Source organism: Phocoena phocoena, chromosome 1, assembly GCF_963924675.1.
Source record: "Phocoena phocoena chromosome 1, mPhoPho1.1, whole genome shotgun sequence".
In the NCBI taxonomy this organism is placed as follows: domain Eukaryota; kingdom Metazoa; phylum Chordata; class Mammalia; order Artiodactyla; family Phocoenidae; genus Phocoena; species Phocoena phocoena.
The window spans coordinates 119,547,100-119,561,553 of record NC_089219.1 but is presented as its reverse complement, the minus strand read 5'-3'; the positions used below and the strand labels follow the sequence as shown (position 1 = coordinate 119,561,553).

The 14,454-nt window shown below is 39.1% G+C and overlaps 1 pseudogene; it reads right to left on the bottom strand.

The window, feature by feature from the left end:
- Positions 1-10,582, bottom strand: part of LOC136141845 (transmembrane emp24 domain-containing protein 2 pseudogene) — a 66,746-nt pseudogene extending 56,164 nt beyond the window's left edge.
- Between the last annotated feature and the right edge of the window lie 3,872 nt (positions 10,583-14,454).

Below are 14,454 nucleotides of genomic sequence, written 5' to 3'. Positions count from 1 at the left end.
TTAATTAATAACAATGTATCAAGATTAGTTTATTAGTTGCAACAAATGTATCATTATCATAAGGTAAGAAATAATAGGGGAACTGGATGTTGGGTATATGGGAACTTTCTGGACTATCTTAGCAATTTTTTTTCTGTAAATCTAAAACTATTTGAAAATAAAAAGAGAGACAGAGAGAGAAACTGGTGTGGTATCTAGGTTCCAGGGCAAGTGTGATCACTTTCCCCATGTAGCTTTCATTTGTCCCTCTAGATCCTCTTTCCATTCATCGCTATACTGTTCTGGGCCCTTGGCCTCTGGCTTCCAGTTGTGTTCAGACAATGGTAGACAACAGCAAGGAATCAAGGAGGAAGGAATGAGACTGGAGAATAAGGCTGCAGAATTTGCTTCTCTGAGTATTTCCCTGCACAACTGTGTTCAGTAGACAGACTTTCCATATAACTCTCTCTTCAGGTTCCTTTAACAGATTGCTCTCTTGCCCTTTATGTCTGAAAGTGGTAATAACTCCCTTTTGTTGCTTAGCCCAAGGTACTGCACCATCCCTTCTTGGCTTCCCTAAGCCTTGCCTAGCTCTTTATAAATAATCCCTTTATTAAACTTTCTTCAATGACCTAGCTTGTGTGTGCCATCTGATACTTGCTGAAACCTGGTGAATAAATCCTAGATTTCCTGACTCAAGAAAGTGTCATGAAAATATAGTCCATGTGCAACACGTTTAACTTCTATAAGTCTCCTTTTTTTTTCATATGAAAACCTGGAATAATATTTCCTATCTCAAGGGCTCTGATGGATTTCCAATGAAAGATCATAAGATAAATTGCCATATATTTTTATATCACTTTTTATCATGGCTTTCTTATACAGCAGGGGTTTCCAGTATTATGAAATCTTTTCAGAAGGACACAAAATATTAGTGACTTTTACAGAGCATTTCAGGAAACTGTGGGTGGACAATGGGTGGACCGAAGCTAAGGCAGTGGAGGAATGGAAGCTATGTACAACGTAGCTCTGGTCAGTTAAGAGAACCATCTTCCAGGGACATTCACTTCCATCAGGAAAGAAACTGGTTACTAAGTTCAAGAAGAGAGTAGACTAAGGTCGGAATTTGGTTGGCAGTTTGGTTTTTGAAGAAGTCAGATCACATTAAAAAAGAAGATTGTTTACATTTGTATAACATATTATAATTTACAAAATATCTTATATTTTTCTTACTTGATTTACTCAGCAACAATGTGAAGTTAATACTTTTGAAATCAAGCAGGACCCTGTGGGACTCCTGGGCACCAAAACCTTTCTGTGTCCCCCAATTCTTGATTACAGGAAATAGGCTTCATTCAGCCTCCATGACCTTTTCTGAGTTCCAAGGAGCAGGTTCAAACAGTTGCTAATTAGGGAAGGGAGGTGATTGAGAGACAAGGGAGAAACAGTCAAGTAACAATAGTGCAGCCTTGGAGCAGGGTCCTGGTTCCTCGTCAAGGGATATACATAACAATGTCTTTGAGCTGTTTTGCAGATACTGAAATCCCCGCCCCAGGTAGGAGAAGTTAACTGTATGCTGTCTACAAGCGCTTAGACACTAGACCAGTTGGAACAAGAAGACACTAGACCAGTTGATGATGCTGACTCCCACTTACCTCACCACCAAACAATCAGAAGAATGTCCATGAGCTGATCACACCCTCTTTGAACCATTACTATAAAACTCCTCACTACCCCCTCCAGGTTGGGACACACAGTTTTGAGGGCATTAGCCTGCTGTGGCCCCATTTGCATGGCAAAGCAATAAAGCTATTCTTTTCTACTTTGCCCAAAACTCTGTCTCCAAGATTTAACTTGGTGTCAGGGTACAAAGGCCGGATTTGGTTTCATTATTTTATTTTATTTTATTTAAAATAAACATTTTTTGCCTTCTTTTTCAAACTTATTTACAGGTGTTTATAGAGATCAAATTACAGGTGTTTAGAGAGAGTTTTAGAGAGATCCTGTAACCTGGCTAAGGTCACCCTCTCTCAAGTGGGTAAGCCGGCACTCTACAGTGCCACCTGAGGTCTGAAAAGGAGACAGGAGGCTAGAGACAAGTGGTAGGTATCAGAGTGGTAGTGCCAGAGAATGGACAGGATGAGATAACTATGAATATAATCAGCTTGAATACTGAATGCGGGTAAGGAAGGTACAATGAAATTTTGATTCCCTTATGCTGGTCTCTCTACTTTGTAAAGAGCTCAGGGCTAAAGCAGATCTAGGACCTTTAGGAGTTCTGACAGATGAACAAATTAGGATTTGGATCTTCATACTTCATTATGGAAATACTGTTTCCAGTGGAAAGCTTAATACAACTTGGGACAGTAAATAGCCAATAGGAACATTCCAGCAGCCTCCATGGCCCAGAGTGTCAAGTGTTCTTTAACATCCAGGTGCCCTAATTTGCCTTCTCAGCAAATAAAGTTTCTCACTATTGGACTTCTGAAATACCAAGTTCTTCGGTATATCATTTTTCCATTTACAGTAACTTGAGACAGACAACATTTTTGTCACACCCAGAGGATTTCATTTTACTTCAATTATATAATAGGCTTCCTGGCATTTTTGTCCCCAAATGTAGGTTAAAAAGTGCTTGCTAAAATTAACTTGTTATTCCACACTCACGGGGCTTTGTGGGGAAGGGCTGTCCACTTAAAATAGCTTCTAAGGGAACTATTCAGGACTCTTGTCACTTTAGGTTTTATTAAATGAAAAGCTGCTTATGCCAGTTTTCCTTGACATGTAACTGAATCTCATTTGATCAGGTAAAAAAATGTTCCCTGTGTTGCTGGTGAAATAATGGGTTCCATGGTCACCCTGTATTGTCATTTTAGCAATCTGGATTGGGAGTGAGTGAAGTACAGTGTGCGGAGTCTGAAGATGAATGAATAGCTTGGTGGAAATAGTTCAACTCAGGCTAAAGGGCACTCAGAATTTGACCTCTCTCCTGGTGGCCAGTTGTGTATCTTGGAAAAGGCAGAAAGAAAGTGCAAATCATAGAACTGTCTTGCCCTATGGTAAGAGCTAGACATGTGCAATGTGCAAGTTTACCATGATACACTCTTGCACACACAGAGGTGAAAGGTTATTTTCATGTTATTTTTACATAGTCACAGAATTAGTGCCTACAAATAGTCTATAGTGATTATTTTCTCATGGGATATTCATGTATATATACATATATACACATTCATATATATGTGAATATACATGTTATATGTACACAATACATATGTGTATTATATATATATATAATGGTAGCCAATGGTAATTGGCTTCAAGGCACTATGCTATTTTATTATCCTGATTCTTTAGTCCTGAGTGACTCACACTCCTCCTTGGTGGCACCTGTGATGATTACTCCCTGCTAAAGATCTAGTGCTGCCCACCAAAAGTGCCCAGAGCCACCAGAAGGGCCCATTTATGAGCTTCTCTGGTCATTAACTCTATTTTCCCCTCATCACCTGCTTCTGTAGTCCTCTCATTTGCCATGTACCACAGTGGTAATATTGGGTCTTACTTTTTGAGCTGTGGTGAGCAAGGCCATTAAAATATCCTGAGATGGAGGACAGCTGGTGCTGACAGCAGTGGTTCTCAGCACGACATGTAGCCCCTCTAGTCTTAGATTATGGAACATATGAATGGAGTAAATTTGAGGGCTCAAAGTTCCTTTAGGTCTTGGCAAGATTCTACCTTTCTTTCCTGCCCCTACTTCAGATCAGCGTCCATAGCCTCACCGCCACCATTTCTCTTGCTGTCGGGATTAATGGTTTATCACTGTTTCTGGAAATCAGTACAAGAGCCTCACGTAATTTATCACACACACACACACACACCCCCCCCCCCCCCCCCCCGCCCAATACTCTTATTCCAATACCCATACTCTGGATATCCCTTACAGAACTCCATTTCCAAATCCTGCCTATTGCCTAATAGCTTTCTTTTGTGTCCTATGGAACTTTTGCTCCTTCATCTTGCCCTTTATGTCTATCATTATCATAAGGTAAGAAATAAACTATTTTCAAGCTATTCTCAAAATATCCTCCTCTCTTGGTCTAACTTGAACCTACACTAACTCTCTCCTGAGGATATCAGTTCCCTTGTAACCCCCTCCTATTGTAGAGGCTTCTCTTCCCCTCCAACTCCTCCCCCAATACCATCAGGTGGGATAGATACTCTTCTCACTCCTCTTGCTGCTTCCATTTCTGGACCATCATAACAGCCTTCCTCCCTTTACACTATCCAGGGAGGACATTTATGCCATCAGTGCACACCATCAGCTATGCCTCCTTGTTACAGTCATCTTCGGACACCTTGGTCATTATCTAACTACCACCTTTTATTCTTCCATCTTACTTCTCCTTGCATCAAATTCTAGCAATCAATCCTTCCACTGGGACATGAAATCTGAAGGTCATACCAACTTTTAATTGTCCTTTCCTCCCCCTCATGATCTTTCATCCCTCCTACCAATACCTAGCTTAAATTCTATCACCTATTATTTTTAAAAACCTATCATTGTGTATACCCTCATCTCCATTGTCTCTCTCTGTCATTATTACACTTACTTTACAAAAATCCCAAACCTAGTTATATGCAGCTCTCTACCTACCCTGCACCCACACTTACCCAGGAAAACACCCACAACCATCCTTTTTGATGTCACTTTAACATTCATGACCACTAGCTTCAAGTAGACTATTAACATCACTCAGCAATCCTGCTATATTTCCTCAGTCTATTTCCTTTTCCTCTTTCCTCATGAGTATTTCCTACCTTCTCCTTTGTCCCCTAACCTCCAGCTCCTTCTTCCTCATTCTCCTTCTTAGCTGACGACCTTACTTCCTATTTAACTATATATAAACAAAAAAGTAAAAGCAATTAGAACAGAATGCCCACACTCTTCCATTATTGCATTTACAAAACTGTCCTTATCTATGCCCACATACTCTGTTTTCCTTTTTGCTGCTATAAATGAATTGACCATGGTCACATCTAAACCCCATTCCATGGCTTGTGCAACAGGTCCCTTCCTCCCTTGCCTACTCAAAGACAATACTCTAGCAGTACCCCTTCTCTACCCTACCTCATAAGTTTCCTCTATTCTGAATAGCATATAAATATGCTATAATATCTCTCAACTTTAAAAAAAATATTTTTTCTTGATCTCACATCCTTCTCCATGTATTACTCCATTTATTTGCTCTTTTCTAGAGCAACTTTTCTTCAAAGAGATTTATATTCTCACTATCTCCAGTTCTTCTAGTCTCACTTTAATACATGCTAATCAGTCTTTTAACCCAAGACTTCACTGAAATAGCTCCTGACAAGGTCACCAGTGATGTTGCTAGACCAATACACATTTCTCAGTTTTCATCTTACTCATCCCATCAGCAGCATTTGACACAATTGATCATTTCCTCCCACTTGAAACACTTTCTTATTTCTTTTCTTAGTGTGTTTTGTCTCTGCCTGGCTGTTCATTCTCAGTCTTCTCTGTTTCTTTCCTCCTATTTCTCAAACCTATAGAGGCTCAGTTCCAGGACCTCCCATCTTCTCCATCTCTCTAGGTAATATAATCCAGGCTCATGGCTTCTAATACCATCCATATGCCAATGGTTTCTAAATATTTGCTTTCATCCTGGAAGTTCCCCTGAAATCCAGATTCCTGTATCCAACTGCCTACTTCATAGCTCCATTTAACATGTCCACAAAGAAATCCTTGATTTTCCCCACTAAACTTTCATCATCAGTAAATGGCAATTTCAGTCTTTTCCCCACTAAACTTTCATCATCAGTAAATGGCAATTTCAGTCTTCTAATTTAGTTCTAAAAGTTTAGAGTCACTCAATCTGTCAGCAAATGGTGTCATGTCATAGACATGACAACAATGTTTTGTTAGGTCAGTCTCCCAAGGTAATAGAAACAAAAGCAGCAGCACTATTTGCAATAGCCAAGACATGGAAGCAACCTAAAGGTCCAGCAATAGATGAATGGATAAAGAAGATGTGGTACATATATACAATGGAATACTACTCAGCCATAAAAAAGAATGAAATAATGCCTTTTGCAGCAACATGGATGGATCTAGAGATTATCATACTAAGTGAAACAAGTCAGACAAAGAAAGTCAAATATCATAGGATATCACTTATATGTGGAATCTAAAATATGATACAAATGAACTTATTTATAAAACAGAAATGGACTCAGAGACATAGAAAACATATTTATGGTATCCAAAGGGGAAAAGGGGTGGGAGAAGGATAAGTTAGGAGTCTGGGATTAACAGATACAAACTACTATATATAAACAACATATATATATATATATATATATATGAATATATATATGAATATATATGTATATGAATCACTTTGCTGTACACCAGAAACTAACACAACATTGTAAATCACCTATACTTCAATTAAAAAATAAATCTGTCACCTAATGCTATTGGTTCTACCTCTAGAGGACATCTAGAATCTGACCTCTTGTCATGCACCTGTACTACAGCCTCCCAGCTCCAAACCACTATTAATTCTCTTCTCTATTATCTATTACTGTTTCTTCTCCAGAACCACTACAATGGCCCACTCCATAGCAGCTAGGATAGTGATTCCAAAACTTAACTTGCTTATATCTCTCCTATGGTCAAAATCCTCTAGTCGCTTTCTATATCATCCAGAATAAGAGTCAAAGTCCTTACTTTCCCAATAAACCCTTAAATAATTTGCCCCCATCACTTCTCTGATTTTATCTCTTACTTCTTTCATGCTGTTCCAACCAAACAGGCTTCCTTATAGTTCCTTGCCTCATCTCCTTCAGATATCAGTTTCAATGTCACTATTCATAAGATCACTCTAAAATACCATCCACTATCCTTGGCATTCCATTCCTCATTTCTCTGTAGTATTTTTTTCCATTGAATCCATCACCACCTGCCATACATCTGTTTTCGTATTTATTTTCTGTTCTCTCAGTTAGGATGTAAATTTCATGAATATAGAGACTTTTTCTGTTTTATTTACTGTTATACTTCCAGTGTCTAGAATAGGGCTTGACATGTAGTATACGCCCAATAAATATCTATTGAGAGAATGAATGGTGAAATTATGACACCAAAAATAAATATTCTAATAAAAAGGGAAACTAAACAAAGGAGGACATCTTGAATATTGCAAAGTTATGTGATCCTTGAGCTTTGAGGTGAATTTACAGTTCAAACTACTCTAGATGTAGAGTGAGAGAACCTAGTGAGATGGTGGGTATAAGAGACAGAACATTGACACTGAGCTGGACCCATTTTATTTTGACCTTCCAGGTAAGACAGAGCGAGAGAGAGATGAGAGATGAGATCAAAAGGAAGAAAGATCATGGGCAGGTAGAAAAAGAATACAGAAACTATAAAGTAAAAAGTCATTTGAATACTGAGGGATAGTAAAGAGGACTCAGAGGCATGGAAACGAATTAAGGGAAGAGAAGTAGAAGAGGAGGGAAGCTTGTAAGGCAGACACTCGTCTCTGATAACCTGCCTTACAATAATTTAAGATAATACTCCATTAATCTTCATAGCAGAATCTTTAATTGCAAAATCTTTCATCAGCCCTGTTATTTGCTGCACCTGTCATTGGAGACTTTTTTTTGTTGTTGTTGTGTTGTTGTCATTTCTCACGCTAATTAGAGGGCTGTTTTGCTGTATTCTCCTTCAGTGTGGTTGGGTTTAAACAGTAATGCTGTCAATTATGCTCCTGTTCCTCGAGCAGATTTCACATAGCATTTTGGGCAGATTTCAAAGGAGAGACTTTTTAAAACATTAATTAAATACCCCCACAATATTAATAACTTTCCTAATGCCCTTTAACTATCCCATAATCCATCCTGCAGCTGTCTCAGAGTCGTTAAACCTCAAATATATATGTTTAACATTCAATTGGGTGCTTAATGATCTTACCTTAACTGGGCCTATTAAATTTAAAGACATGTACATAATTGAGTTATTGCACATTAATTATAAATACCTATTGGCTATTAAAATCACACTCCAAGTGTTAACACCTATCACTAGATTTGGCTAAACCTTGCCCAATCTGTGTTCTTCTTGGTGAAAAGACACTTGTCACAGAGAAATAAGGAAGCCTATCTCTTTTGGGGGTGATCAAGTCGAATTGAAACTGCAAGCCCCAATTCTAATCAGATAGTGTGGTTGCCTCTTACAGAGTTACACAGAGAAAACCAGTAATAATTCCTCACAATTTTATAACACTTAGTACATTTTAAAGGACTTTCACTAAACATCATTGCTTCTAAACTTCCCGAAATGCTGGCATCTATACAAGAAATATGATTCTCTTTATGACAGATGGGAACATGCCAGGCATGAAGAGTTCAAGTGACTTTCCTCTTCCATTCAGAACTGACTTAGGCACTAGAATCACAGATGGAGACCATGTAAGTATTTTGCTTTGCAAAGGCAAAAGGTAGGGGCAGTAAGAAAGCAGCAGGTGTCCCTAACCAACTTATTTGTCTTTCCTTCTTCTGCTGCTACATTATCCAACACTACTCCACAACTTTAAAGATGCTACTGACTCTGTTTCTTCCTGTCTAACTTAATATGGACCATGCATCTTCTCTACATGTTCACAACACCCTTCTGTACCACTTATTTATCAGTTCAGTGACTTGGGTTATAATTTAGTCTTTAGTTGATAGAAGCATGTTAAAGCTAGTACAACTTAGCTGTACACTTACTGAGGGCCACCATGAGGTCTGATTTTTCTGATTCCTTTCTAACTCATGCAGTAACAGTCAATGGTGAGTGCTTAAAAAATATGAGTAGATTAATTCCCTTTATTGACACTCGTTCCGCCTTTCAGATGATGCTCATTTAAAGTACCTTGGAATCTTCTTTTGTACTGAATCTTTAATTTATCCTTGAAGACAATGTCTATAAGTCTGGATGCCATGGGAATAAAGTAGTGTTGCGTATCAGTCCCTCCCTTTTTTTTTTTTACCTGTGCCTGAGCTCTGAAGTTCCTCTGGGCCTTGCTCCTCGCAGTAGTAAAACGTGACTGATAACAAGAAATGGCAGCCTTCCAAGTGGCTCCCTTTGTAGAAAATCCCCAAACACATTCAATTCAAATTTAAACAGCCACATTTGAAACAAAGACAGAGATGTAACAAATGACCCCCTACTCTGTTTTCTAATTGTCTCCAGAGACAGATCATGTCTATTTGAATCTTTTTCAGCCCAGTCACATCAATGCACTGACAGATCCTGTCCCTTTCCATCAGGCTTGGAGCTTTCCTTCTTAGGCATAGTATAAGGTAGAGCAGCATGATCTGGGATTTCACATACGACTTTTGTGGTTTGTGGACCTCTCCATGGTACAGCTTTGAAACTTGGGCAGAGTTTTTGTATATAACAACAAAGCTTGACAAAATGTGAACTTTATGATGAAAGTATCATCTCTCAGCCCATGCCCAACTATTGTTTCTTCTCATTGGCTCTCCTCTGTTCATTTGAGGAATCAAGGGGTTTTACTTTCAATGCCGTCACTAAGAGAAAGTCAGTAAATCTCTCTGTACATTTCCTTTAATTGTCAAATGAAGAGAACAAGGCTACCCAGCTTATCTTGTAGAACTTTTGTGAAATCCAGTGGAGAAATGTATATAAAAGTTGTGAAAGAGGCAAAGCATTAAATTCAGGTAGAAAGATTGTATTATTTGTCCCAAATAAACAACCTAACGGGGGCCATGTGTGTTCTACACAGGACTAAAACTATGATAATTAAGCGAGCATCACAGGAAAAGTAGTGAATTTAAAGGATGGCATAGATGTTCAAGAGGGTCTTCAATATGGGAAAGGAGGAATAACATCTTGAATGTTTACAGAGCTTTCTTTTTAAAAAATGTGATAGAGTGAAAAAAGAACTGAGCTCAGAGATTGGTGAACTGGACTTTAGCCCCAGTTCTGCCACTAGTTGTGTGACTTCAAGCAAATTACTGAACTTCTCTGGGACCTTCATTTCCTCAACTGTAAAATGAGAGGGTTAGACTGAATGGGCTCTGAGGTCCCTGCTGGTTCTAAAGTTCTATGTAGTTTTATATTTGCACTCTGCCGCTCCATCACGCAGGACACTGACATGGTTTGGTTGAGCACATGATGGGAATGAGGCTCCATGACTTATGAGCTTTATTATCCAAAGTGCAGATCAGAGACGGGGCTCTTGTAACCTGTGCTTGGACTCCCTCCCACTGTGTGAGTTTCACCATCTGCATATACATACCTCAGAGGCAGGGCCCAGAGCCCTACTAGGATAAGACTAGTTAGACAAGGCTGGTCAGATGATGTTGAAAGGCTGAAAAACACACTCCACAGTATTGACTGTGTTATACAGTGACAATTACCTGCTGTCATGTGTGCTCTTTGAAGCAGCATACCAATGGCTGGGGTAACGCCTTCATCATGAATCCCCACTCCACTTTGGCTAGCATCCTCATTGTCACCCACGTGCTCAGGAAATATATTTCTCAGCTCGTGGTGCTCATCTAATCCCATCCTCTCAATCTCATCCCACCTGCTGTAACTCTCCTCTGTACTCCTGGAGCACGAATCACACATCATGTCTGTTGTTCTCTGGATTTTTTTTTATCTTGAAGCTTTTAGCTCCTGCACTGTGTCTTATACTATTTTTTTCTTATTTGAGCATATAGTGTCTCATAAATTCTATTTTAATTGAAGTAATGAATTTTCAGTCTCCTCTTGAATAATTCCCACTTTGTGTGTGTTTGATCTTGTTTTTCATCTCTCCAAAAGTTTGATCTTATATCACATGCTGTTCACCCTGGGTAGACAGCTTGTAAATTTAATACAAAATAAAATAGGGAATACCATTTCAGAACTGGGGATAATCCATTAGCTAAGAGGCCTTGACAAAGATTTATAGTGAAATAGTCTTAACCATCAGTAGCACGTTTTTTAAAGGGTACACCATTTTATTAATTATTGCCAAACATACTGTTTTAGGAGAAACCATTTAAAAGCTTAGAAAATATAAAGGATTTCACATAAAGAAAGTTATGCTGGTAAGATTCTTCCTTTCCCAAGGATGATTTCCACGCTCTAATCTCTTACTGACATGTCATGATGTTTTGAATGTTAACTGCATATTCCATTTTCCACCCAAGTTTCTGCAGATAGAGATATGTCAAAGAGAGATCAGATGACAGTTTCTAGCAGGGCCTCACAGGTGAAAACTTGATGGGGGATCTTCATAGGTGCAGAGTCCAGCCCTCAAGTTTGAAGTCTTGAAAACTCAATTTTACCAGCCCACCTAAAGATCGTCAAGCTCTTGGACTCAACCAAGGGAAGAAATCTGCATCTACCAAATTCACACATCAGAATACCAATTCACCTGGAGTGGGACACATGTATGGAAATATTATCTAAATTACAAATTCAACCATATTACTCCCCTGTTTAACATTTTCAGTACCTCCTTTCTGCCTGCAGATTGCTAATAAGACAATTCCCGATATAACCATTTTCTACCTCATCTCCTTTATACCTCCTCTCACACACAACCTATTAATAATGTTCCAATTTTCCCAAAACACACAGTGCTCTCCAATGTCTTCTTTATATTGCCTACGCTTTTAACATCTGCTTTGAATATGCCCTCCTGCTTCATTTAAACATAATGCCAGCCCTGACTTACCAACCTAATCCTCTATTTCCATTTCTAATCTTCATATTTAACGATAAATTCGGATCTCCCCTCATCTAATATGGCCTCATTGTCTCCTCCCCACCACAGCCTGGGTAATGTACCTTCTCTCTGTACTCCCAATCCATGCTATGCTTTTCTCTTTAACAGATCCTGTCTCTTCATATTATGATTTTATGTTGAATTCTCTGTTTGTCCAACTAGACTAGGAACCCCTTGAAAATGTTAACCATATTAACCTGTAACCTTAGTGCTGGTGTACTTGGGACGTGGAGGTACTTAGAAATGTTTGTTAAGTCAGTGAGTGAACAAATATTCTCAGGATTCTCACTTCTGGTAGGTCAGGACACTCAGAGTCCAAGTTACAGAACAGAACTTTGCTCGGTGAGATACATTTAGGACAAGAATTGCTAGATGTTTGTAACATCTATTTTTATCTAGTCAAGGTCACCAGGTGAAGTGCCCTTCTTCCCTCTATGGATACTTCTGTTAGCATCCCAATGCCCTTTCCCCCATATAACACTACTTAAATTTCCATCCCTTCTTGCTCTGCAGCTCACTGTATTCCAGTCTCTACACATAATTATCTCAGGCAGTCGGTACTTATTATATGAACTTTTGTTTCTCAACACCATTTGCATTTCAGTACTGAGACAGCATGCTGGTCATCTTGGTTAGCATGAGAAATACTGTGGTCTTCTGTCTGGCTAGTTTTCTCAATTCCCCCAGATAGAAATTGGGGAGTATTTCAGTCTTATCATTACATCATGGTCATCTCTTCAGAATCAGTTACTTCTGCCAATAGGTAATTTTACCTATTATGCATTGATCTTATTAACTTCCAATTCGGAGGCTGACTTCTACCTAGTCTGTCTTCTGTTTTTAAAACAGAACTACAGTCCATGTGCCTGTCATTATTAGACCTGCCTTTTAGGAACAGCTGCCAAATAAATCTAAATTTACATAGTGTCTGGGCCCTGACATTAGAAAGAATATAGCTCTACAAAGCCACCTTTCTAGGTTTCTACATCCCAGAGAAAGTTAGTCATGGAGAAGGGGTCCTGTGGTAGGTCCTTGGGAAGGATATAGCCTCAGATGCTGCCTAATGGCTTGGCACCATGGGAATTTCCCAGCTTGCTTTGCAAAGTCTGACCAAACTTGGCTCACCACACTGCTCAGATAGCCTTCCTAGGGAAGCTGGCTGTGCTTTCTTGTGTTCGTTTATTTTAAACACAGTGTCTTCTCCTCATCCTTTGATGCCTATTGTGTGGTTTAATTACTACCCTCTGCCTAGTAGTTGCCAGCATGGTATGCTGCGAGACCAGCACATACAATGCAACGTGTGCTTGGAGGGACTGACAAGCCCAGCTTCTAAACCGGATTCTCAAAGGGAGAGACCAATGAAACCCATCGTCGAGAAAGTGATCATTTCTGTGCCATGCAATTATACCCTTTAAAAAGTATACCTCTGGTGCACTATCCTGCCAACAGTTTACTGACGATGAGGAAACAAAACCAGCAGTTGAAGCTAGAATGGCTATGGAAACCCTGTAATCATCTTAAAAATAGATTTATATAGGGAACCTGGTCGTTAGGAGTGTGGTTTTGCACTCTGTTTCAAAAGAAAAAATTCCTCTTCACACTTAAGCCATTTTAATTTCTATGGAACACTGTGGATATTTGGAGTTGGAGGAGAGGTGGGAGGATGTAAGGGAGAGAGGAGGAACAAAATATGTTGCTGGGATTTTTTTTCTGTCATATGCTTACCCTCAACTTACCCACCCACAGACAACAGCACCACCACATACACCACACCCCTAGCATTATGAGAACATCTACCTACTGCTCACACCCACCAAGAAGCCGTAAAAGTAAACCTTGTTATCACAACTACCCACTCACAAATAACCACTGCCATAAGTTCTACTTTACCCTATTTCCCTCTCTCCACATGCAATACTCTTCGATACTTCCTTTCCCACCACGTGTGTATACAACACACATGTAGATAACAGTCCTCTACTGAAGGATCCACCCACAGTGGAAATTGCTGGAGATGTGCCAGTGGAAATTCCCGCCCCCCCTTTCCCTGCAATTTGCAAGTTAAAGTGATAAGTGCCTAATAAAGTCAGGGAAGGTGTAATACCTGATCAGTTGATGGTACAAAATACCAGTTGACCCCAGCCTTGGGTGATTAGGAAGGTTGGCCTGAGAATTTAAATGCCATTTGCTAACGTTGTCAATTGAACGAGTGGTGTCTAACTGATTTTATGAGAGCTGTAGATACATGGTTGAGAGAGAAAACTCTACAAATAGATGATTTGGGTTTGAATCCAGTCTCTTTCATTTACTTGTTTATAATCTTGGATAAATTAATTCTCTCTATGCCTCATTTCTCTCATCTATAAAGTGGGAATTTAAATAGTACACACCTCAAAAAAGTTGTCATGAAGATTCAATTAGTTACTACATGTAAAACATTCAGAAGAATGTGCTATTTAGTATTATTTGTTATTGTCGTTATTGCTGTTGTTTGCATATCAAGATTCAGAGGATTAAGCCTACTGATTGAGAATTTCTTATCTTATTTAGATAACTACATAAATATTCAGAATCATGTGCTTTGGAGAACTTTATAGAATCCTTTGGAAAATACAAATAAATCACACAGCAACTGTCCTGTTTGGCCAGGAAAATGGCATCT